At 32.3% G+C, this 25,475-nt stretch overlaps 1 long non-coding RNA gene across 1 annotated transcript; it reads left to right on the forward strand.

Moving 5' to 3' along the window:
* Positions 1–2,517: 2,517 nt before the first annotated feature.
* LOC134683961 (uncharacterized) lies at positions 2,518–25,118 on the forward strand. Its single transcript, XR_010101126.1, has 3 exons — positions 2,518–2,565; positions 17,684–17,980; positions 25,090–25,118. It is a non-coding gene; the product is annotated as an uncharacterized LOC134683961 (long non-coding RNA).
* The last annotated feature ends 357 nt before the right edge of the window (positions 25,119–25,475 follow it).

Here is a 25,475-nt window from a genome sequence, read left to right on the forward strand (position 1 = left end):
TTGTTATTTTCGATCGTGCAAGGCCGTCATACATGTGCAAGGTGAAATCTACCCTCATCCTCATAGTTTTTTAGTGTGATGAGACACGTTACTCTGAAATCACAGATAGGCTATCTGCTTCCAAGTAATCATGAAATTGCTCTCTTTTAAACCCGTATACTGGTAACAATTTAAAAAAAGTTTTCTTTCTCTTTAAATTTGAGGTACAACATGCCGGTAAATAACGTATGTTTAATTCTCCTGTCAAGAATAAGCTATTTCTGGTTGTGGTATGCAAAATATACCGTAAATTTGGTTATTCTGAATGTAGTTTTTTTTATTAAATGCCTAAAATGAAAGTGCTAAAATAAAACAGACGAAAATAAAGCAAACACTAAATATATAATCACCGAAATCGCGTACCTGTGAGATAATATCTGAAAACCGCCGAAAAAATATATTATCTCCCCATATTTGACAGAATTTTGGGAAAATTTACCACAGTTATCTTACATTAATCACAGAGAAGGTCTAGCAAACAATTTTTAATTTCAGCTTAATTTATTCAAATATAAGAACTTTGTTAACTAAATCTACTATTTTTATTAAATATTATGAATTTTTATGACCACAGATAAACATTTTTGTATATGTTAAATATTGATTCGATCTTCTTTGTATTAAAATAGAATAATAGTTATACTTTCTACAGGCGTACCAGAAAGTTTTGAATATCATGCAAATAATTTGAATTAAAGTTCAACTTGCATATGTTGCAATATTGTATTTAAATGTTTGATTTATAAACAGTGATATGATTAACCATCCTTGGTATTATTACTGTGACTAAACAACATAAAAAAACTACAATTGTTTTCATTACATGTAATGCTTAACAGGTTTCAATTTGTTTTGTGTTGAAAAAGTGTTCATTACATGTAATGCTTAACAGGTTTTAATTTGTTTTATGTTGAAAAAGTGGAAAAGTTACAAAAGGGTATTCAAACGCATTATTCGAAAACAAACTGAGAACGCCATGTCAAACATCACCACTTTGAATGATTGGTTTGATACCTTCCTGGTAACCCTCTATCAATGACATCATGAAATATTCCTATTCATGTGGTTCACGTTGTTAGTGATAAAATATGCAATGTTTTATATTACTTATCATGAAAAACAAAATAACTCTAAAAAAAACACGCTATTAATGTCTACAAATCAAAACACTATCCTGATGAAACATATCTGAAATATAGTCATTTTTACATGAACTGACTTATTGTATATAGACGAATATAGAGTTTAAAAATACATATTATGTGTTGTGTATTGCTTCTCTGTTTGTTGTGTCGTTAAGACACTACACACTTTCCGTTGTTGTCCCACCAGTGGTGAAAGTCGAAATAAGCTAAACATCCATAAAGATGATAATCCGGCGGTTGCATCGTATTTGTATATAACTCTACATTTCAGTTGTTGGAAGACCTGGATCCTTTTTATACTGTATACATATGCCTTATGTTACGAAGTTTCCGTCTAGCATATATATTCTTGACCACTTTCTTATATGGTTCAGCGACTGCTGTAAAACATCATTGTATTAGTAGAAATAGGATATTAACATTTGGTCTATGGAATCCTTGCAAAGTCTACATGACAGAGTTAACCCGACCTCGACCTCATTTTATGGATAAAATTCAAGGTTCTATTTACGTGACTTTGTCGTCCGTTATTCTTATTTTGTAAGCATAACATTTAATACGGTTACATATAATATATTAGGTGTATGAAATGATTGTAAGGAATACAGGTCAAAATGACAGATTTAAATTTAACTTGGCCTTATTGCTATGGTTCATGGGAAAAGGAACAATTTTTCTGGGAATTTTTGTTTCTCTATTGTTCTCTGTTACTATCAGCATAATGCCAACTATATTTTGTGTACGTAATAGGTATTATCTGAACATGATCTCATTTTCATTGTTTATTGTTATTGTCAAGTTTTCGCATTTCAATCTGCTTCTACAATCAATAAGTTAGCGATTTTTTGTGTACGAATTTATTGCAATGTGCATATGTTGGTCTTGCAGGCTTCATTTGATCTTTAACTAATTTACATAGATCATCAATAATGTCAATTTTATGTGATATTTGTAACTTGAAAAAATTCAGCGTCCGATTGTACAAACTCCGATTTACAATATGTTATCAAAAATAGTGACAATCTCGTAGAAATCTCTAAACAATTGTAATAATAATTTCAGCCCTATATAGTTAGTAGCCTTAACATGAAAAAAATGAGGCCAATCGAATACTAGTATATGGCGACATGATCATTCAGTACAAAACAAAATTATCATAGAAAGTAGCCTAACTGTCGTATAACATGTTTTACATACTCTACACTGTCTTATTAAATGTGTTACACACTTTATCAAAGACTTATAAATTTCAAAAATAATAAGAATATGATAATTCCTAAATGCATCAGTGTTAACACACTTCAGGTATCGGCTGGTTTGGCCTACCATCAAAGGAAGAAGAGGATTCCCGTCGATTTAAGGAGGAACGGACTTAAAGATGGTAAGACTCATCATAATTAATTTTCTAAAATAATTTATCTAATTATAATATCAAATCACAGCTCTTAAAATTGAATGTCTTCGTCTTCCCTCGAAACACACAGGGCCAACATATTATATAAGTCGTTGGTAACGAAGATTTTATAAACTTAATACTAGTAGTAAGTTAAGATAAAACTACTGATGCACGTTTTCAAAGTAAAAGCACAAAAATTTGCAATCTGAGGAAAAAAGTCCAAAAGGAAAGTCTCAAATCAAATGGCAATTCAACGGTCAAACGAATGGATAACAACTGTAATATTCCTGACTACTTGGTACATGCGTTTTTTAATGTAGAATATGTTGGACTAAACCTGGTTTAAAGCTTGCGAAACATCTCACTAGAAAGACATTCGCATCAAATTCCATTATATTGACAACGATATGTGAACAAAACAAATTAACAGAAAAAAAACAAATATGTCACAAAGTAGCGCAAAAAGGTAAATAGACTAGGCATATTAGCAAAGATTAAAGACATGAAAACACAAATTTACCATAGCACAACAACATAATGACGGAATGTATAAGATAGAGAGCCACGTCATATATGTATCAAAGAAAAATGCACATATATAGACACAGCACATTAGCAAAAAAGAAAGACATGAATGTTTTACAAACGCAAAAATACGGGATGTATAAGTACAGAGCTAGTTCATATCTATCACAGAAACATATAAAAGTATATAGACAAAGCCCATTAGCAAAAGCGAAGGCAAGAATACGAGAATTATCATAAACCAATAACACAAAGACGGGATGTATAAGTACAAAGTCATGTTAAACGGATTTCATTGAAAACAGACCAAAACGTAAACAAAGTAAAATTCATAAAGACAAATAAAATAATACTACACTACGTTATTGAGATATTAAACAACGTCAGAACCAAGAAAGACCACCCAATTCTGAATATATAGACATTTAAGGGAAAAGGTAGTTGTACAATTTCCCGGCTTTATGTTTGTCTTTTGAATACCAAGGGCAAGTGAAGGACGACCATTTTGGAGCGCTGCGTTTAAATGTAATGGTATGATTTTTTTCTAGAACGTGTAACTGCAGAGTGTTTATTTACAATACAATTTTTTTAAAGTCAGGGACATATTTTCTTGAAAAGTAATCGGGAAGACTTCAATATTTTCATAAAATTTGAGGTAAAATAATGGTGTTGTTTGATACTATAAACACGCTCCGTTGGAATAATGATAATTTATAGTCATCATCTTGTGAAAGTTTCATTGAAATTAGTAAGGACATAAAGGTTCATTGCAAAAACAATTATCCCCTAACTCAAAACTATTAATACGTATAGTTCAATTTACATCAATAAACAATAAACCAATCGATTGTATACCTTAAATACAATTTAAAAAAAGCTCCGGTCCTGCACACAAAATCACTTATCAAGGAGCCGTTTTTCGGCCATGTTGTGAGGATAAAACATATACAAGTATAAAAACATGTTCAAGGAATCAAACATCTAATCTATCATGAACCTATTCAGTATGCACTGCATTGAAATAACTGATACTACAAATAAAGTATGGTATTTAAGATAACTTAATGTTTGCCCAAAGATTTGAGTCAGTTTAGAAATAAACTTCGTAGACATCCGCTTTAATATTTTTAAAATCCAATGCTTTACATTTGTAAAATTCGATTCTAACTCATTAAATATACGGTTGGACCTATATACAGATAAATGCGCTGCTTTTTGCCTCTAGGAACCAATGATATCCTTGCTGTCAACCAAATGATAGCACAGCAACACCTAAAGAAGTTGATGTATCACTAGTATTTATTTTAAATTACGTACCTGAAGCAAAAATTCTAAGCAGGAATAAAAACATAAAGTCAAACTTCAGAGCAAAAATAAGAGTATTCTACTCAAAAGGCTTATAATAAAAACCTTTTGTGACTAAACCAAGCTAAACATATCAATTCGTCTATTCAAGAATTCATACGTGTACACTTTTTGGGTTACGCTTAAATAGTGACGGTAACGTTTTATACAATACATGACAAACGTGCGCCATATTTGGCGTAATCGATACAGATATAAACTAAAATAAAACGTACGTCAAATACTCAATGACATTTAATATACTAAACATTATACATGTATATAACTTGTGATATCTTATACAAATCTCAAAACACATTAGTTACAATATTTAATTACTGACGAATAAACAGTGCACACATTGACAACACCATACATGAAAAAAAAAACTTCCAGGGTAAAAACATCAACAAATTGATCTTGATGTTTAATATTTCATATTGATGAAGAAACGCTTTCATCGTACCACGTGATCTTAAAGTATTTTGCGCACAGCACATATAGTAGGGTGCCCAGTATCGAAAAAGACGTCTAGTTTACGAGTTTAAGTTAACGGAGAACATACGGCTAAATTTAGATGCAAACTGTTGAAAAATTATTACATTTTCCAATCACGAATGTCGTCGTATGCTGCCGTGGTCACGTTTTTCAAAATTTCGTTGTTTCTTATGGTACCCAAAGAAACTGTACAGTACAGGTAATCTTCAACACAAAAAATAAATATATTCCTCTTTGTTTTATTTGTTCAAATTGTACTTATCATTTAGCTTAAATATCAAATTATTCATATAAAGAAAGCTAAAAAATATTTATATAATTTAAGTATAAGTATTTCATGATTTCAGTAGGTCTATTTTTAAAGCTGAAATTAACAACATTTTCAACGAAAGCAGTTGTATTACGTGTTACTATCACGGGATTTTTATTCGGATTGAAGCAATAAGACAGGGTTCACATTTGCGCCAAATATCTTTTAGGCCACACCAATTTAATTTCTTGTTCTACGGATTTTTGGACTCCAAAAATTGGGGCAAGCGAGCGATTTGAAAATTTTAATTAAAAAATATTTAATTTGCAAATTTTTGAGGCGAAGCTTAAAAAGTAAAGGCGAGCGATTATATATTTTTTTTGTAAACATAAAATAGTAGGTTTTGACTATATTAAAACTTGATTTATCACTTGTACCTTGATATTTCTTAAATTTATGAAGTATTTTTCCATGTTCAACAAGAAATAATTGAATAATTAAATCTGGTCTATGTATGTGTGACTGACAATGAGACAATTCTCCATCCAAGCCATAATCAGGTTCAGAACAACCCCTTAATGTTATAATATCCCTTTTATGAGGGGTCAAAATATTAAAGTTATAATATATTTTTTTTGTAAAAACACTTAAAGTACAAAAGGGCTTATATTTTCCCAAAGAACAATAATATTTGGTATTAAATGGTCAAAACATGTCCAAGAATTATGTAATATTCCTGGACTTTAACCATGTTAACACATTTACTTTAACAGTTTAATATTATTCAAAATAAGTGGACCCATCCCTCTTTTAGAAAAGTGTTTAAAATATAATGTATTTCTCCTCTTTTTGAGTAAAAAATTCTAAGTTGTCAAAGGTTTTGTATAGTAGCACTGTACAAATCCTTAGTATTTCTATTTTCTTTTCTACAACAGACTGAACAGACAGTAAACATGGTAAAATGACCCCTTCAAGGCCCTTGTCTGAGGGAGGGTTGGTCCCAACCTGATAATAACAAACATAGGTCAAAGTACGGCCTTTTACACAGTGCTTTGATCAAGACCAACCAGCAAGCTATAAGGGACCACAACTTAGTATTGTACACAATTCGAACAGGAAAACCTACGATCTAAATTATATTTCCAAACGGGAAAATACCAATGAACCACATCAACAAACGATAACTGCTGAACGACAGGTCTCTGAATCAACCAGGACAGGTGCACAAACCTGCAGCGGGTTTGACCGTCACCATTCATTATAATTGCAGTTGAAGGCAAATCCTTCAGAAGTTCTTTGTTCTTTATTTTAACAACGAACTTTTTTTTTATAGGGAATATAAGTTAGGGGGAAAGAAACCAACGTTTTGTTCTGTACTGGTATTTCTATTTATATCGGAGCACTCCCGCGTGGAATAAATTGGTTTCATGCTGAAACAAATATTCTCGCAGATATTTACAGTGTTGTGGGGTGCTGATAGGTTTAAAATCGTAATATAAAGGCTAGACTGTGATTTTAAAAAACAAATGTTGAGATCTTTATATAATATTTACAAAAAAACCGGTGCGGGAAATGGACATGATTTCATTTCCGGATGCGGGAAGCGGGAATATAATAAAAATAAAAAGAATCTGTTTTGAAAAAAATAGGTGCGGGCGGGTCCGTCGAACAAGGAATCAAATTGGTGTGGCCTTATGTAATGTTAATCGATGCAAAGAAAATAGCAATTTAAAACATAAATTTAGTCCAAATTTTTGCCTTGATTCAAACACGCATTACCTCGTGTCGTGAATCGTTTTGTAGTTCACACAACCAGGTCATTAATTAGGACAATTGTCACTCACTTCGTTTCTCATTTATGCTTGTTGTATTTATAGTTTTTATGTTTTGAATAGTCCAATAAATTTGAAGTTCGTTATTTTATTTGAGGAAATATTTTTTTTGTTGTTTTTTATAACTTTAATTGATTTATTGAAGTGATAGTTTTGTTATAATTGTAATACACAAATCAAATCCATCGGTCACGTTTCAGACCCGGAATATGGCTGAAGTTTTTTGTTTTATTTGAGGAATAAATTTTTGTTGGAAAACTTTAGTTGTTGTATTGAATTCATAGTTTTGTTATAATTGTAACATACAAATTAAATCCTTTGTTCACGTTTCAGACCCGGAATATGGTTGAAGTTCGTTGTTTTATTTGAGGAAAAAACACTTTAGTTGTTTTATTGAATTCATAGTTTTGTTATAATTGTATAATATGGCAAACAATCACAGTCCTGTTGAACTATGTCCATCAAGTCCGAAACGTAGTAGTAATGAAATACAATGGGATCAGTGTATTATATGTCAGGGTTCTGCTTCTGAAATGCTCATTAACATGCGAGGAATTAGCAAAAATAGCTTTATTGATGCTATGGGTGCACGGAAAGATCATGTATATTTTAGGATATTGCATGGTGTTTTAGACGTAGATCATCTTCGTGCTGATAATTACAAAATATTATACCACCGTTCGTGCTATAAATCCTACACTAGCAGACACAACTGCAGTTATTTTAAAGCTGAATCGTCATTAGGTACGCCCGAGCAAACCCCTACAGCAGTTCAAACATATGTTCCAAACATGCAGGTTCAATCTATTTGCCAAGTTTTAAATTGGGATGTTGTTTTTTTTTGTGAAAAAAAAACATTCAAAAAAGACAGGAAGCTCCGCAAAGTAGAGTCAAATGACAGAAGAGATAATTAAAGAAGATCAGCATTTGAAAAGAATGACCTAATAATGCTTCAAATGATGAATGACAAAGCATTTTTGGACAATGCAGTCTATCATAAAGGTTGTATTACCAAATACTTGTTAATTAAAGCTAAGTCTGAAAGCTTAAACATTGCTAGTTCTATACTGGACCACGACACCGCTTTTCGGTCGCTAATTTCAGATGTACACGAAGATTTATTTGTTGGAAGAAAGGCTTTCCCCATGTCGCAAATATTGCAAATATATATTTCTCATCTGCCTGATCACCTGCCAAAGACATACCCTGTAACCAAACTACAAGATAAACTGGAAAGGTATTACGACAAGGCAATTATTGTGCAACCACAGCACGGTCAAGGGAAGTCAAACTTTGTATTTAGCAGCAACGTATCAATAGGTAACGTTGTTGCAGCCGCGGGAAAGTTGAAATCAAAGTTAAAGACATCTGAAATTGAACAGGAAGTATCGCAAGTGTCCGACAATATCAGCGATGATCAAATATTACATTCCGCGGCTAAAATCCTTAGACGTGACATCGAAAATTTAACCGTTCCTACCGATGAATACCCAACTCCAAACGAGGCGTCCTTAGCCGTGTCTATGGAGCGGATGCCTTCATCGCTTACAAAATTTGTCTGTTGGCTGATGGACAACAAGTCATTTAAGGACGCGTCTGAACCCTATGTTGTTCCGTTTGACTAAATAAGAAAGGTGATGGGTATAACTGAGTGTATTGTTTCGGTTTCCAAGGATACTTTTACTCCGTTCCACCTTGGTCTTGCTGTGCAGTTATACCACGATTTCGGGTCGAAACATCTCATAGAGACCTTATATTCTCATGGTATCTGTGCTTCATACGGAGAGATCAGACGATACCTAACCAGCACTGCCAATCATGAAATAGAAAAAATCACTAACGGTGTTTACGTTCCGGATGGAATAATTCCTATTCCAGATGGCGGAGGTTTGATTCAGGAAGGTGCTGATAATATCGATATTAACACCGAAACCATAGATGGAAAAGACACATTCGATTCAATGGCAAGGGCTGTTTTCCAAATTCGACATTATAACGAAGAACCAAACATAGATCAGTAAAAAATAAAAAGAACCAAAGAAAGGTCAATACAAATCGATGATAGTGCTTTCTTTCTGTCCGCTTGTATGCCGTTTGTTAAACCAAAAACGGGAAAACGCCTCGTAGAAATTAAGATGTATACGGCAACATAACTGACTGCGCAAGCAAACTATCCAATACATCTGAAATGCTTTGGATTCTCTTACGGTCGATCTCTAGAAAGAATTTAGACATTCCTGTTTTATTCCCAACAGACGTGCCTCAGAAAAAACCGTTTTGGACTGGTTATAACAGCTGTTTGTCGAATTTCAAACCCCATTTCTCGATAGTGTCCTATACACGCATTATCGATTCTAAGCCAAGTGATATGGTAACGGTATACACTACCATGCGAAAGTGTGTTGATATGACAGTAGCCATGGGCCAGAAGTATTCAGTTCAAACATTTGACCAACAACTATACGCCATAGCAAAGCAAGTCGCATGGACTATGCCAGAGACATTCCGAAATCACATAATACGCCTAGGTGGTTTCCATACACTATCATGCTTCATTGCAGCTATTGGAAAGTTATGGGGTGATGGAGGTTTAAAAGATTTGTTAGTTGATTCTTCGGTTTATGCTTCTGGAACAGTAGACCAGATGCTGAATGGAAAATAGTTTAATCGAGCCATAAGAGCTTTGACTTTGGCATTTGAAGCTTTGTATGTATCATTATTGTCTGCTTTCTTCAAATGGTGCGTCGAAAAAGACGTTATTAATTCATTTCCTATCACTTTTTGGTCTTCCTTGTCGTACATAGCTTCTAACTTCAATTCGAATCCAGAAGTCTTGTCATCGATTAATTCTGCAATGGCTGAAATTGAACGTCACATGCTTCCTCTCTTGAAAGACTTTAGACAATGGGGTTGCAATGTATCACCAACATTTAAATTTTGGGACATCTTTCTCACGACAGTCAAAATAATGTTACAAAACATTCGATCCGAAAGAGAAGGACTATGGAGATATGTCGTCAGTCTCGGCCATGGTGCCTTTCATTTTTGTCACAAACAGGTTTAACTATTCTAGATGGTTGCCAGTTTATATACAAGATATGTTCAATTTTCCTCCAGATAGTTTGCCAGCGTTTACATCGGGTGATTTTTCTATTCGACAGAAGCCAAGTGCCTTCAATGGGATATGGAGTGACATGGCAACAGAAAAGACTGTCATAAAGGACTCCAAAGGATGTGGTAGTATTGTTAATAGCACAAGACAGAAACCTGCTTTGATAAGATGGTCCCTTACACGCCACATTCTAGCCGATTTCAGTTCTGGTTTCACTGCTGTTGCGGAGCAACTGTCCCATGAAGAGGCAAAACCAACATCTATGAGAAGAGACGATACTTATCTGAAACTTCTCTTAGATCATATGCAGCAAAGAATGACAGATCCCTTTGACGTCTCGCTGCATCCAAAACCCTTAATCAACATCTCGACAGGAATGTATGCACCAAGAGATATCGAATCATCATTAATCAATGCACCACAAGATGGTGCGAAAATGGCAAAATCATTTATTGACGGCGCTCTTGCAGACGATCAACATGGTATTTTTATGGTCCAATTACTCGTTAAAAGTTAAAGACGTTCGAAGATCTTACCAAAAAGACAAAACTGAAATGTAGGTCAGGTGAAATTATTGAAGGTCACATCAATCCTGAGTTGGTCTCTCGTCGGGCATTGGTGCTTGCAAATAGTCGGGATGACGTCACTGTGGAAAAAGTCTTGTCATTTCCTATCGGGCCAATACCAACATCACTTTTTCATGATGATGGAACTATGAGGAAAACATGCAAAGCCGATCTTGGCCATCAACTGGAAGCTTTAGTTTCAAGTGTGAAGTCTTTGGAACATTCCGATAGGTTTTCTACTGTATTAATACGAGACGGTATGGCTTTGACTCAATCTCTGCAAGTGAAAAAGTTTAAAACCTTTGGTGATTTGGCACGAGTCTTTATCCAATCCCATTTGTTTTGTTTGAAAAGTACAGGTTGTCTCGTGGACGTTTTTGATAGATATGATTTAGAACAGTCAATAAAATCAGCGGAACGTGTCCGAAGATCAAGTTCTTGTTCGTCATTTAAAGTGTTTCAGGTCATAGACAGTCGTCAAATTCCTGACTGGAAAAAGTTTCTTGGAGTAGGTGAGAACAAGCAGGCCTTAATTAGATTTCTTGGCGAATCGATTATTCAGCATCACGATAGACCAACCGTTTCAATGACACACGGGGAAGTCATTTATCTAGCTGGCACCTCCACTGACCCTATTTCTGTTACGAAAATATGCTCAGAAGGAGTATTCAGATTTGATGAATTGTTTTGTACACACGAGGAAACAGATACTCGCATGATTTTACATGCTGTTCATGCAGACAAAGTGTTTTGTGTGAAAGGAATCAAGAGAAGGATAATAATGAAGTCACCAGATACAGATGTACTGATTTTATGCGTTCATTACTTCCCCTCCATACAGCATACCCATGAGCTATGGTTTCAAACAGGCACTATAACTTGCACACAAGATTTGCGCCGCTATATACCTGTCAATGAACTATGTCAAAGTCTTGGGTCTATCATGTGTAACATTCTACCAGCTGCACATGCTGTAACAGGATGCGATACAACGTCATCCCTGTTTGGGATCGGTAAGCGCACTCTTTTTAAAGTCTTGAAGGACAACCCAGATGATTTCTCCGATTTGTCAAACCTTTCGAATTGTGACATCGATAAATCTATAGTTGCAGCTCGAAATCTTGTTGTTAGGTTGTATGATATCAAGTTAAAACTCAAACTGATCATAGTGACCTTAACAAATTGAGGGTAAAATTAGCTACAATTAAAAATTCCTCTTTTGCCAAACTTCCTCCTTCCGAATCTACCTTTAAACAACATGTACTAAGAGCTTCACTACAGACCTATATTTGGATGTCTTCCCATATAGCAAAAGTACCCCATCATTCTCCTCTGGAAAAAGAAGAACGGACTTGTTCCTGTCTATTTCAAAGATCAGATGTCATCCGAATTTCTGCAAGATTTAGTTCGCACTTGTAAGGGGAAATCAGTGTGTTCAAAGGGCTGCATTTGCTTCGAACAAAATCTATCGTGTACAGATTTATGCCCATGTCAGGCAGAGGATATTTGTCATAATGTAAATATTCATCTGGTTACAGTTAGAAACATTGATGACGACGAAGATGACGATGTATAAGATTTCAATTATCTATTGGTACCTTACCAATCATTGGAACATATAGAATGAAAAGTAAGCAGTCCGTAATGTTTTAATCTATCTTGTGGAGAAAGATATGTAAAAAAAAAAACAAAAAAAACAAAAAAACTGCCATTTGGTCTCTGACCTTGACGTGGTTGGTTGGCTTTCAAACTAACAGGAGACCGTATACGATTGTAGCTAATATAAGCTTCGATCATGATTTTCATTATGTACTTGTTCTTTCTCTCGTCTTTATTGTTTGTTTTCTGTCATACTTATGTCACCATGTCTTCAAGATTTTAATGTCCCCATGGTATTTCACGCATTTTGTGTTTGCATCTTTTTGTAATATACATCGATGTTTTACATAACTCTCTCCCTTAATAATGTTTTGAAAACTTGTAATCATTATGGTCAATTGTTGCTCATTTAGTCATCTGGACATGTAGGATGCGGTATTTTACCTGTTTCTAATAGACGTTTTGTTTTCATAACTTTAACCCCCCTTTTTCTCTGTTTGCAATAATTTTGACTTTTGTGAAGCAAAGCTTTACACAGAGCTTTATATTCAACCAAGTTTAACGTTAATGTTCCACAAATTTCGAAACCAATGATAATATATACTATTTTATACCCAATAACTGAAAGATATTTACCTAGAAATTGACGAACACCTTACTATTTAAAGAGTTTAGATTTAAAAAACATCTTTAGATGTTACTTGTATCAAATTGAATTAAAAAATTTGAAATTTCGAAATAAAAATAGGTCAAGGTCACTGTTATTTAGCAGCTGTTTAAAAAAATTCAAATTTGCACCCTATATGCAAAAAGTCAATCTAAAGTCATTTTTGGGGATAAAAATATAAAACAAGTTCTAAATCTAGATACAAAAGATATTTTTCTATAAATAAGTCGTTTTTATTTTTGCTTCAAACGCATATATGTAGGAGAAACAAGCTATTTAAAAGTGACTGTGCATACTTCTTGAATTTTGGCTTTGACCTTTGACCCCGATTTAAAAAAAACGTGACCACGGCAGACAACGACGACAACGCTATTTCGATGAGGCTTGTTCTCCTCTTCCCAATGATATATAATATAGCCGTATGTTTTTCCGTTAAGACAAATCGATAATATTTGTAAATTTTGCACCCTACTAATAGGCTCTAGACCCGTCTCTAATGGGTATTGTTAAGGTTATGATGTTAATATAATTAACTTCAAAGTTTTAAAAAAGAATAAAACAAGACCAAAGCAATGCACACATAAAGTTTATAGATCTTATTAAAACTTAAAATTATTTTTAATCTTAATCTTTAGCTAATACTTTCACCAAAACTCAGAATATTGGATCTGCGGTTGGTAAAACAGTTATTTTCAATATTTCGAAATAATTAAAAAAAAGTTGATTAACTATTTGAATATTGAATTAAAATCATTCTATGAGACATTATGTGATGTAAAGATCTGAAATAAAAAAATAGATATTTATTTGGGTAAGTTAAAGCAAGCACATGATAATGTATTGTGTCTTATACTGTTTAATGTTTATAATGTTTAAAAACAGTATTATATCAATGTGTAAACATGTTAATTATGAGCTATGAAAAACAAGTTCGTGCATTTTTCTGGATAGGTTTAAAAACAAATCAAACAGATATATTTCATTGTGAGTAAGCATTAATTAACTGTCACTATTCTATAGTTTTACGAGTGTTGGTTGTATTGATAATTCAGAACGGTAATTGAAGGTGGAGCAAGAATTATGTGTTAAATAATTCTTTTGATACGTCATTTCTGTGCAAGAGTTTCATTCCTTTGAACTACGTTCAATGCAGTTGATTGTCTGCATTTAACAGGGTTATAATTTCATTACATATAGTTATTTTATAGAATTAAAAATCGTTACAAAATTTATAAATGTACTCGATCTTAGTATTTTTTATTGGTTTATAAATACATTGAAATAAACCTGTATTTTTATTTATTTGTTTTGAAATGTTTAAAATTATTATATTCAAACATCAAGAACTATTATTGTTTTACTTTTAAATATTACGACAGTCGTAGATATGCAAGGTCAAATCTACCCTCATCATCATTTAGTTTCCTAGTTTAATGAAACAAATTACTCTGAAATCACAGATAGCATCGTCTTCCAAGTAATCATGGAATTGCTTTATTTTAAAGCTGCATTCTGGTTAAAATTTAAAAAAGTTGTTTTAACTTCTGTACATTATGCGGTGAATAACACGTGTGTAATTCTGCTGTTTTAAGTTGTGGTATGCATCATATAATTTAAACAGCATTCACCATGCTACTTGTAAATGCATTTCTTGCTCTAATATGATATATAAAATTATGTCAGAACTCAAATGAAGCAGACACGCTTGCCTTAATTTATCTGCATTACTCGATCCTTAAAGACGAATACATGAAAGAAGTGTATTACCCCTTAACACAAACACACATATGTACAAACACAAAATCAGAACACCATAGCGACTACTTTATTCCAGAAACTTCAAACTTAGCGCAGATTGTTATCCTGAGAAAACATTGTCAACCGCGGCAAAGCCAATGTTGACAATGCTTTTTCGAGGGATACCAATCTGCTCTATCACCCTCTCAGCTGTGTATTATTTAATTTATTATACTGAATGTCCTATAATTATTGTCTTTTACAGATGAATGTTCTTTATTATCATTTTCTATGACGTCACAAACATAACCAAGTTACGGGTATTAGAAAAATCAACAGACTGGAGGAAAGCAAGATTTTTTTAATTTTTTATTTTGACAGTCCAATAATAGAATCTGAGCTGGAACGTAGAAATTATGCATTGTCTTTAATAACTTGATATTATTCAGTTCATTGTTATTTAGATTAGCGATTTTTGATTGGTCTGGACGAGAGGGTGACATTAAAAAAATTGTCACCCGCTCAGTCATGTGATCGAGTAAACTAACACCCTCATATTAGCCAAACAAAATATGGCATTATAACATAAAGTATAATAAAACAGATTATCATATATTTAGACTAAATAACATATGATGTTACCGTATGATAATAGCAGTAAATTTACGTAAATTCCATTTTTTTCGAATCGGTGCCTAACGGGCTGATATGAGAGGTTGTTCACATACTTCGACTTTTACCAAATGCCTTTCCGTAACGTTATCGCATGGCATTCCGGTAAAAACTCGTCAAATTCCGGAAAATACACCTTAATGTTACGTTTAATTTTTAGTGCAAAACATTCTAAGGTAGGGTACACAACAATAATTTGGATACTTGAAAGTATATTGTGTAAATCTAAGAGAAAAACAACCCACAAAAAACAGTAAAATGATAAAATAATTTTTTAAAAGTTTTAAACATAATTTCGAAAGTTACTTGAAAACTGGTGATTTGCCAAACAGTCAGTGTTCGTTATGTATATTGTTGAATTATTTTTTGTCGTCCTTATCAAAATATATATTACTCCTGTTTTTCTTCTCTGTTGCGGCATATGTTAGAACGATTTCATATCGAGTATACTACATTTGGGGTGCAACGTCCGTAAACTTTTCACTCTATGAACTTTTATTTGAGAACCACGTAAAAGGATCAACTAAACATTAATCTGCTATTTTTTTCACTGTTGAAGCATATGATCAGAAGATCATAACATGTCACATTCGATATTTCATATCGAATGTATTGTATCAGCCCTCGGTAAATATAAGCCCTAGAGCTATGCGACTCTCGGGCTGAAAGTGAACAAAGGGCTGATAATATGTGCGATATGAAAAACGCCATGCAATAGTCTGAAATTATTAATTTGATATAACAATTATTAATTTGATATTATCAATTTATTATATGACATTGTTCATATCGCATGTATTGTCAGCCATAGGTTCAATATCAGCCCAAGAGCCATGCGATATGAAAAATTACATGTTATGATCTTTTTATCATATGCTTCAACATGTTTAACAATGGAGAAAAATAACAGATTCATATATTGATCCTTCACGTGGTTCCCAAATAGAAGTTCAAAGAGTGAAAAGTTTACTGACGACATGGACCCCAAATTTAGTACATTCGATATGAAATATACAATATACATAATGAACACTGTTTGGAAAGGTCCATTTTTTCAAAGGAACTATCTAAATTATGTTTGTAACTTTTAAGAAATGCATTTGTTAAATAATTTGTTAGTTTGTTTTTTTATTTCTTTATTTTTATTATTATTTTACATAATATACTTTTCAGTATCCAAAAAATTATTATGTACACTACTTTGTAATGTTTTTCACTGAACACATGGAAAATGTGGCATTAAGGTGTATTATCTGGAATATGCCGAGTATCACAAAAATGCCATGCGATAACGTTACAGAAAGGCATGTGATAACAATCGAAGCATGTGATAAACTTTTCATATCAGCCCACTAAGCATCAATTCGAAAAATATGGAATTTACGTTAATTTAATGCTATTATCATACAGTAAAAATCATATGTTATTTAGTCTAAGTATATGGTAAAACAGATTATCAATTTGCAATTATAGGGTTATTGCATGAATATTGGTGAATATTGTCTCAAGTAGAATTTTATATTGCACGAGCTTGCGAGTGCAATATATGTTCTACGAGGGGCAATATTCACCAATGTTCATGCAATAACCCTTTTATTGTATAGAAAATTAATATTTGAAAGTATAAATTGGTTAAAACAAAGATTTTGTTGTTGATGACGTCTTAAATTTTGAAGATGTATTACACTAGTGCAATAATAGATTTTATTGCACGCTAATTTTTGGTTACTTTCTGTGGGAAATCTTATATTGCTATGCAATAAAAAAAATATTAAATTATATAACAAAAGATTAAATTATATAACAAAATATTAATTTGATATAACAAATTATTAATGTGGTACAACAAATTATCAATTTTATATAACAAATAATCATTTTGATATTATGTAAATAATACATAGCTTAGAGGGTAAAGAGCAGATTGTTACCCCGAGAAAACATTGTCAACCGCCTCGAAGTATATATTAAGTCTTATAATTTGAAATATGTGATAATCTTTATTCTTTGGATTCACGACATTGTATATTCTAATTATTAGTGATGAGAATATTTATAACGTTTAACCAACAAGGAGGACACTTTTCTTGTTTTGTAAGTGGGAAACTAGGTTTACTAACTACGTTAACAGTTCAAGGATATTAGTTAGTTAGTAGTGAATGTTAGAATGATTTCAAAATTATTCAATTTGCATATGTGTTAACCTCATATAGCTTGCACGCTACAGTTAAACATTGATAATTTTTTTTTGTAATGGGAAAATTTGTAACCTTGTGCTATAAAGACTTAATTCTGTTTTAGCAAAACACATTCTGCGGCCATTTGTAGTAGACAAAATTCTTCCTGCATTTAAAAAGGACTGGGTAGCATTCGGTGTCTACATTGGATATAACAAAGATACCTTAAAACTAGCCAGAGATCAACGGCTGACCAACCCATTTTGGCAAGTCCTGAGGTATTGGACAGAAACAGTAGAAAAAAATTGTTGTGCAGATCCTTTAAAGATACTTTACAAAGGTCTTAGTAAAGTCAATAAAAGTCTTAAGAGAGACCTGTTGGAATGGATTGTACGAGATTCGCAAAAATTCAACATACAAGGTTTGTAGTTTGCATGAAAAATATTCTAAAAGATAATAACAAATATTATTATTACTAAATATAAACGAGATATGTTCTTATATTGATTCCTACAACGCTTTCGTTTGGCAAGCGTTATATAGAACTGTGTCAATACCGATGGTCGTAGACTAATAAAATTCGATATGCTTTCAAATGTCTAACTTTATGTGTATCTGATGAAGTTTAATTCGGAAAAGCGCTTCGGCCGCTTTAAATTTGTGAAGTGATACTTTCATTTTTCACATTAATCTGTTTTTGTAGACCAATGACATTGTTTTATGCATGCAGTATTTTGAAATATTTTCACTTGACATTTTGACATTTGTTAGTCTATGAATGATTAGGACATTTGTTGGTGTTGAAGTTGAAATAATCCGTGTGCAAATTTTCCGGACGCCACCAATAATTTGTTAAGTGTTATGGAATGTCTGTTTTACAGATAACGACGAATATGTATCAATTGTCGTAGCCACTAATCCATCCTCTTCTCAAGAAGTGTGTCCTATTGAATTAGACTTCTCGTTGGATTTGTTATTCCATGACGGGGGCCACATGAAAAGAAGGATTAGAGTTTATCAGTCTTTAGTTTCTTTGTTGTGTTTTGTGAACTGTCTGTCTTTTCGTCGTTTTCGTTTTTTGTCATGGCATTATAAAAATAAGGAGATAAAATATTATTGCCCATGAGACAACTACAGATGGGTGCAGTCCTAAACTGTACAGAAAGTTAACTTGATAACCAGTCATTTGGACTGGCCACAGTTAACCTGTGACCGGATTTAGGACTGTTCTGACCAGTCATAGGACCAAAATCTAGTTAACTTGAAAAGTGGACTTGGTCCTATGACTGTTTTTATGTCTGCCAATAAGTTAACTTGAAAACAGGTCCGCTATTGATATAAGTTAACTTTGAACAAGTTCTGTCATAAGTTAACAGAAGTTAACTTCGAAACCAGTCCTACCGTAAAGTTAACATAAGTTAACTTCGAAACCGGTCCTGCCACAAAGTTAACATAAGTTAACTTTTGCTTTAACAAATCCGATCGAAACTAGACCTGTTCCCAATTTAAATTTTGACTGGTCTGCTCAACACTAAGTTTACTTCTAAACAGGACCGCTCTACGTCGATTTTTTAAAATAGTTTTTAATATCTTTGTTTCGTAGTATTAACATCGAAAATAAAGTAAAATTAATACTTCCGTTATATAAACTGGATTAAATACAAATATTTGAAAATAAAGTACGCATAAAACGTTGCTTGTTACACAAATTTATCTGTGATCTGCCAATCTATAAATTAAAAAACGATCTTGGTTACAATGATAACGCGCACTGAGTATATATTCAACCTTATTTGCACTTTATTATGTATATCTATGCAAGGACGTATATTAGATGTTAGTTTCACGTCCTTGTTAGTTATACGTCCTTGTTAGCTATACTTCCTTGATCTATGTAGCCACAATCAGCAATATTTTAATTTCAGGATAGAATTTATTAAAAATAGTGACAATCACGTAGAACTCTTGAAAGCATCATTATAACCCATGACCACAAAATTTTGTTTGCACAAACTAAGAGTCCCAGCATTTCCTCCTTTTGTTCAATATACTGATATGTAACAAAATTTCAGTAGTTTTGATACCTTAGGCGGACTTGCACAACAAAATTATTTGACCACATCGACCAAAACTGACCATATGTGCACTTTAATCTGTAAATATATATACCTGCATAGTAAATCAGCCATATTTTTTATGTTAGGATTCAATGTATATACAAATGACAGCAATATTGGAGTACTATAACAACAATTTTTTTTTCGGATTCATTTAGGTTTTTTATTCAAAATATTGATATGTAACAAATTTTCAGTAGTTTTGATACCTCATGCTGACTTCTACAACAAAATTTGTTGATCGCATCGACAAAAACTGACCATATGTGTGCTTTAATTTGTAAATCTATATACCCCCATAGTAAATCAGCCATAATTTTTTATGTCATGATTTTATGTACAATACAAGTGACAGAAATATTGCAATACAATAACAACACATTTTTGTTCGCTCAAATTTAGGGTGCCAGCATGTTCTCCTTTTATTCAAAATATTGATATGTAACAAAATTTCAGTAGTTTTTATACCTCATGCCCACTGGTACAACAAAATTATTTGACCGCATCGACCAGAACTGATTATATGTGTAAATCTATATACCCGCATAGCAAATCAGCCATATTTTTTATGTCAGGATTCAATGTATAATACAATGAAAAGCAGTATTGCAACACAATAACAACACATTTTTGTTGCCATAAATTATGGGTGCCAGCATGTCCTCCTTTTTTTCCAAAATATTGAGACGTAACAAAATTTCAGTAATTTTGATATCTCATGCTGACTTCTACAACAAAATGTTTTGACCGCATATGCCATTGTGCACTTTTATTTGTAAATCTATATACCCGCAAAGTATTAATCAGGCATATTTTCTATGTCAGGATTCAATGTATAATACAATGGACAGCAATATTGCAATACAATAAAAACAGATTTTTGTTCGCATACATTTAGGGTACCAGCATGTCTTCCTGTTATTCAAAATACCGAGAGGTAACAAAATTTCAGTAGTTTTAATACCTCATGCTGACTTGTACAACAAAAAATTTTGACCGCATCGACAAAAAATGTCCATATGCGCACTTTAATTTGTAAAACCCCGCATAGTAAATCAGCCATATTTTTTATGTCAGGATTCAATGAATGATACAATGGACAGCAATATTGCAATACAATAACATCAAATTTTGTTCGTATAAATTTAGGGTGCCAGCATGTCCTCCTTTTATTCAAAATATTGATATGTAACAAAATTTCAGTAGTTTTTATACCATATGCTGACTTGCACAACAAAATTATTTGACCGCTTCAACCAAAACTGACCATATGTGCACTTTAATTTATAAATCTGTATACCCGCATAGTACATGTAAATCCGACATATTTTTTATGTCAGGATTCAATGTATAATACAAATGACAGCAGTATTGCATTACAATAACAACAATTTTTGTTCGAATAAATTTAGGATGCCAGCATGTCCTCCTTTTATTAAAAATATTGACATTTTTGGCTCATATTGTTTTCCTCATTTTTTTTATTATATATTTAAATATATACTTTCTAACATGAAATGCATATTCACAAAACTGTATCGTTATATGTGCAGTAATAAAGAAAAAAAATGAATAATTAATTTTAAAAATATTCGCTACTTCCTGCAGGTCGTGACGTTTTCTGGTATTGCATGACTGGATTTAAAATACAATTACGTAAAGTCTTGGTCTTTAATCATACTTTAACATAATCAAAAGCGCGCCAATGACTAAGTTTATATATAATTACCATCTGATTATTAAGAAAATAAAACGAGCAGACATTCAACTGTTTTCATTCAGGAGCTACATTTTCTATATTGACCGTATATATTTCGATTTAATTTTGTAGACAACACAAGAAAATATTGTATTTTTCTTTGTTTTAATATATGATTTGTCAGACTGCCAAAGGCGAACGAATTAAAGTATATAACTTAAACTGTAAAGACAATATTAAGGTGTACGCTTATTGGCCTTTTACTATCTAAGCCATGACTAGGTTTATACGAAGTGTGTAGTATTCTCTAGCAATACTCCTGGAAGGCTTGTAAAAAGGTAAAATGTTATTTGCAGATCGATAATTATCCGGGCCTCTAGGGCACATCGTGCCAGGTGTGACTTTAAATTCGGATCAGTGGATTATAAGACACAAGGTCGCGTTTGATACACACATTTAAAATACATCTGCAAGGTGTTGACAAATACAAATGGGTCGCCGTGGAATTATTTAATTATATTTGGTGCTATTATTTCTTTGAATTCAAACTAAGAAGAAAATGATTTTCGGTTAAAGTCAGGAAACTACATTCAGGTGTCACAATGAAATGGTATACACTCTTATCATTTATTGATGTCTCATATAAAAGGGAAAATAGAACTAGTTTTACAAAAAAAATTTAATTGTCCTTAATAGGCAAACAATTTACGGGAACACTTAAATTTAGACATTTGAAAGCCATGACCAAATAAATGGTGTACCTGTAATACTCCAAGCGTTTTGCAATAAATCTTAGTGAGGTCGAGAGTGTTAGTTTTATAAATTAATATAGATTATCTGATATCTTTCGGATAATGGAAGCTGCTATACTATAAAAACATATTGATTTATTACCAATTCCCTAGAGATCGAAGGTTGTAAATTTTGCTTGTCCAATTAACTTTTACTCACATAATTTTTTCTCCTTTGTTTTGAACGCGCTTGTGTTTATATAACAGTTTTTGTTCAGGTTTCTAATCTCGTTTGACAAAAGCAAACATGCACGATATATTCTGCATTTGTATAGTCCGAAGTTTACTAATTGATATTCTTATTTTACATGTTAAATCAATGAACAATAAAAAAAAAAACGGCATTCATTTCGCTGTTTCGTTAGAGTGAAAATGAAGCCGTAGCTTGATTTGACTTCCGGAAATCAGGAAAATGGGAGGGGTCAATTTAACATATACGGGGAAGGTTTAGCAGCTGTGCAGGTGTATAAACGGAATGTACTGATTAGAAATAATGGACCAAAAATTAAAGTAAACGGAAGCACAGGTGCTGAAATATAATAGTAAAGTTAAAAATTGATAACATGGGGATACGGCCTATACCGATTCTTAACCACTCTTAAATTTTGTTTCCCTAAGATTTTGAAGTCATGGCGATTTCGAGTTCGACTCTAAACTTCAGATGTATTTCTATTTCCGAATTGTCCTAGTTTCTATTTTGTACATTAATCTGGAAGTCATTCTTTAATTAAATGTGATGGATATTTATATTTACATTTTAAAAAAAAAGCTAAAAGTAAAGTCTACAACCGTGGGAAACTACTTGAAATAATATGCGTATTTGTTATATACTTCTATCAGAATCGTTATATACTTCTATCAGAATCGTGACACAGCATGTATATCACGGACTTATACACCACCCAGATAGTTATGAAGCCATGCTGATTACCTTAGACTATTTGAACGTTGGTCAAGGCAGATAAAAACCCAAATATAAACCAAAAGTATACGTTAAAAAAAGCATTTGAGAAATATATTCTCAAAAGATCTCAAATCAACACCTTTTAAAAAAATCTAAATGAGAGCATAACGACAAATCACAGTTAATATTTCTTCCAGAATAAGTATCTTCCGACTTTTTTCATTTTATTGAGCCAACTCCTATAACATTACTATAAAATATTTCCTTTATAATACTTTATACTATATCTCAGAGCAAAAATGTAAATTTAACGACAAGCTAAAACCGATGTACAATCCTCTGTCATTTGAAGCTTTTAAACCTGACTTAAGCATTATACGCTAAATATTTCTTATATATAAAGCCTCTAAAAAATAAGATGTCTTGTAGTAAATCTTTTTTTTTTAATATTCTAATCAATCTAATTAAACTCATCATAGATACCAAGACTAAATTTTGTTAATACGCCATACGCGCGTTTCGTCTACAAAAGACTCATCAGTGACGCTCGAATCCAAAAAAGTTAAAAAGGTCAAATAAAGTACGAAGTTGAAGAGCATTTCGGACTAAAGTTCCTAAAAGTTTTGCCAAATACAGCTAAGGTAACCTATGCCCAAGTAAAGCATTGGTCGAGTAGAACATCCATGAGCTTGACAAGTCATTTCAACACTGATTAACGGTCATGTCATGCTACGTACTAGGACTTTGTGGCAATTAGCTGTTGGTAATTATTAGTATAATTCAAGATGGCGACTTGCACATAATTGATAGTCGGTTTTAAAAATAATTAACTCACTTATCTAGACAAATAAACCTTTAAAATTTTGAGAATATGATTTATTTAGGATGAACATAATACCAAATTTTCATTTCATTTTCGAATTTTCTCTTTAAGATACATGCAAGAGCTTTCATTATGAATGAATACTGCTACGAAATTTATTTTACAAAGATAATAATGAATGTAAAATATATTTTGGGTAAAGCCCTTTTATTACCATGAGCAATGATTAGAAAAGGTTGAGCTCTAATACGTAAAATTCTACATGTAAATGACGTAAAAAAAAGCCTTGACAGGTGACCTTCCTACAACTTAAGTTTTCAGAATGATGCAACTTGTTTTGTTTTTTGGCATAATTTCGAAAGTTAACACATTTTGCAATTCTAGGGCCACATAATACCTTCAAGTTGATGATAATGTATCTGGCCAGTCACAAATCCTTTAAAATCAAAATAAATTCAACAGGATATTAATACCTTTAGGTTCATCTGGACCTAAAGGCTAAAATGCCGTGTTTACACTACAAACTGTTATGTGTGCAAACAAACTTTTGGAAAATTGTTAAGGTTTGGTGTGTTCTAGATATTTGTAATTCAAATGCATTTTATGTTTCTAAAACTAAAATCTATAATCGAAGAATTTTCATCTCGTTCTTCCAAAATTCAAACTATTTGAAGAAATAATAGTCAAGAGTGATTTCATAATTATCTTAAATCCTCTTTTGATCATTTGTTTCCGTCTTTGAACGTTGCTTTTATCAAATGTATGTTGAAGGTTGTTTTTTTTGTCCTTGTGTTATTAAATTTTAAAAAAAATAGGGATAAAAAATTGAAATGTTTCACATAAAAGAAAAAAACAAAGGATATAGGGTATCCATCCTTGACACCAAATCAGAACATGCATAGCAAAAAACACACAAAAAGCAAAAGAACAGCACTTGTATTGCTTTTCTTCATCTCAAAGTCATAGTGATACCTTCAACACGGAGCTAGTAAAAGAAAATCTCGCCCACTGAAAATTAAGAACGGTCCTTGCACGAGTTTGAGAGGAATTCTTTGCAAAATAATTTGAATAGACATGAAAGTACACACTGTTGTATAATAAATGTATCATTGTAAAATCCTAGAATTCATTAGACCATTATTCTTGGTTAAAAGTCTCTTTTAATATTGCATATTCTGTTTCATTCTTTTTTTTAGAAATAAAGGAATATTTGAAAGATAAAGACATTTTTAATTTTCAACACGAGCTTAAAGATTTTAAGTTTTCAAAAGATGGTAAGACAATGATATTATAATGAGTTTTACCTATAGTACATGGACATGTCAATTATTTTTATATCAATAGTACAAAGTATGATAATTTGTTATGTGTGTGAAGTTAGCAGCCGGTTCGTTATTCGATATTCAATATCCAACTGGCTGCAAGCAGTCGATTGGATATTCAAAATTAAGTGGAAAATCATCAAAACAATAACCAACTTAATTACATTTAAAGCATGACTTTCATAGTTAAGAGGACTGATAAGATACATAGGAAATTCTTCCATGACCTCTTCAAGCTGTCGTAAATTCTCGTGGTTCTC

The sequence above is a fragment of the Mytilus trossulus genome, chromosome 9, assembly GCF_036588685.1.
Source record: "Mytilus trossulus isolate FHL-02 chromosome 9, PNRI_Mtr1.1.1.hap1, whole genome shotgun sequence".
In the NCBI taxonomy this organism is placed as follows: domain Eukaryota; kingdom Metazoa; phylum Mollusca; class Bivalvia; order Mytilida; family Mytilidae; genus Mytilus; species Mytilus trossulus.